We start from the raw sequence: 2,997 nt of genomic DNA, 5'->3' as shown, positions 1-2,997 counted from the left end.
GTTAGCATTAATCTCAAAGCACAGCCTCACAGAGCCTCTAACATGGCTGTAGACTCTTAAGCTTATTTGACACAAAAACTTGTTGTAACATCTGGACTGTATTACATAAGAACACACATTCCTGGCACATACATTTCTATTCTAGAGTAAGATCTCCTGGGATTGAATGTTTCATTTCTTAGACAGATCTACAAACAGTAGAAGTTAATTGCCCCAGGTGAGAAACATTGTGAGGTAAAATGTACTGTCATGCTATTCATAACTTTATAACTTAGATCATGATTGTAAAGCTGTACATACACTGAGGCTAAGCCAATGTCAATATATGTTTGGCTGTGCTGCCACAGCTCATTGAGTGAGTGAAATATCTAAAATAACTGAGTCACAACTATGTCACTAATGTAAGTAATGGGAAATCAAAATGTGACCTATATGAATCATACAAATCAGTAAAAAAAAACAACACATATTTGTGTTACTATCAGCTTTGTGCAAGGCAGAACATATACGCTCTATGCTCTGCACTCGGTAGTCGGACTGGAGAAATGGTGGTGGACCAGTCTCTCTGTGGCTTTGAGAGCACAATACCCAAAAACAAGAGTGAGAGAGATGCATCGTCAGCCCACTTTGATTATTCTCCAGCCCACATCGTCCTCCTCAAGATCCTCAATACCAGTCCAACTGTGTGTTTTGTTTTTGTGCAGAAATCCATAAGACAGAAGACAATAGGCGAAATACAAGCACAATTGGGTTTGGTTGGTTGGCTATTTAGCTATATCAGGTGCCTTTGGTTGAAATATGTTCCAATTTTTCAGTAAACTTTCAAAATGTTGACCTCATTGTTATGCGTGAATGGTTATGATTATTGACAAGTTAGTACTTAGAATGAACAAATTAGAGACTAACCACCACTGTAGACCATTTTTCTTGCACAAGGATGAAATATTGGTTGTGTATTTCTGATGTACTGTATTATCAGAATCAGAATCAGAAATACTTTAATAATCCCAGGGGGAAATTATTTAATTAATTAATTATTAATTATTTACTAGTGGCTAGCTATATAGTATACTATTATATAAAATTATAATGAATAATACTAACATTATTACTATTAGCATTATATATTTTATTTAATGTTATAATTTTAAACTAATTTAGTTACTCATCAGGTTGTGGAGGTTGCCAGTGTCATTGTGCCAATATGTGCTCTTTCTAGCCAGCCTCCTCCTTAGAGCAACATGTTCCCCTTGTTCTATTTTACATCTATTTTACTAAAGTTGTTGTTATAAATATTGTTCAGTAATCTTGTTTACATAAATCGTGGAGGGGTTGTGTGGGTGGTGGTGTATCGCTTATCTTTTGTCCTTTGCCTGATATTTCAGATTTTTTTGCATGCTGTGGGAAGCCTGACACTAAACATACAGATACTTAGGCAAGATACATCGGCAAGTTTTTCTTTTTCGGTATGTATGTTTTGTAGACAGCAGGTTGTGAGAGAACATGCACAGACGGTTACCCTGCCAGAATGTATGTAGGCGATGGAAACTTTGTGTGTTTGAATAATTGTCTAATATTTTACAGGTAGACAGTTACCCTCAAGGAGCACTCCTGCCCTGCAGCCCAATATCAAAGCAAACGTGCTGCATAATCTGCTTGTCTTTTAACTGGGAAACCGACCTTAGTGCCCGGAGAGTACAATCATGCACAGAAGGAAGCTTTTCTAGGCCAATCAGCTCAGCTGAACTCAAACAGAAGGTATTTCTTTGAGAGGTCTCTTACCTTTACTCCATGCCTCATTTCATTTTGTTCGGGGCTGTCACTCATGGGAATAGACTTTTAGCTTAAAACTAAGTAGCAAAAGATAAAAGTTACCATTATGCTCAGAAGTTAAATTAATAGAAAATGTTATAACAATTTATATAATAACATTTTCATCAAACCATATCTGCCAGGATTCCTGCTTGAAAACAAAGGCAACTTGTGACAGTTTGGTGTGAAATCTTTGAACTGTAAAGAAGGTCAAGACACAGATGATCATGAGATCGAAAGGCCATAAAGCTGCCAGTGAACTGTCTGTTTATGAACCTATTATCACAGTCTATACATGGCACATACACTAGTGTGTGACTCGAATCTTTGACCAGCAGAAAGATTCCTCCTATGTAGACTGCTGACTGTGAATACTGGCACAGTGCCTAGAGAAAACATGTCTCATACTGTTGTAATGATAACAGAGTTCAGGGAACACAGTGGAGATCTGAAAATCCCTTTAAAGTAGCACATGAGTGAGGACAACAAAGGTCCTCACAGAAATGACTGAGACCGTTTCTTTAGGTAAATAGTTCCTGATTGTTATTTGGCAGTTTTAGTAACTGAAAGTAAGTAACTGAGCTGACTTACTTAACCGGCTATAACATTAAAATGCTGCTTTCAAGTTAATGATTCAATAATATTAATATAATAATAATAATAATAATATAACACTATGAAAGATTCTGAATATTTATTCCATTTTTGACATTAACATACATCTTGAAACCTTCTATTGAGTTCATAATTTAGGATAACACACACTATAAAAAAAATTACAAGAAACAAAACCAGACATCTCAAATTCATTTTTGAATTGCTAATTGAATATTGCCAAAGGAAAGAAAAAGAAACAAAAAATTTTCAAAACTCAGCCCTTTTTTTTTTTTGGCTGGCTCGGGTGAGTCGCAGACCAGAGCGTAGGTCTGTGAAAAGGCCAGTGAGTGACCGTGATGGTGTGTCATGTGTGACAAAAAAAGGCAACTGGGGCCTTGTTTGAGGAAGGAAGTCATAGTACTTCAAAATAGATTTTGGTTTGCTCGTATGGTTTTTATCTTTTAATCCTGCTTTCTTTTCTCTCTCCCTGTCTTTCTCTCGCTCTCTGTCTCCTTTTTTCTCTCTCTCTCTCTCCCTCTCTCCCTCTCACTCTCTCTCTCTCTGTCTCTCTCCCTCTCTCACTCTCTC

Source organism: Morone saxatilis, unplaced genomic scaffold (assembly GCF_004916995.1).
Source record: "Morone saxatilis isolate NCDOM2014 unplaced genomic scaffold, NCSU_SB_2.0 Contig17, whole genome shotgun sequence".
Taxonomy (NCBI): domain Eukaryota; kingdom Metazoa; phylum Chordata; class Actinopteri; family Moronidae; genus Morone; species Morone saxatilis.
Note: the sequence above shows the minus strand (reverse complement) of the source record.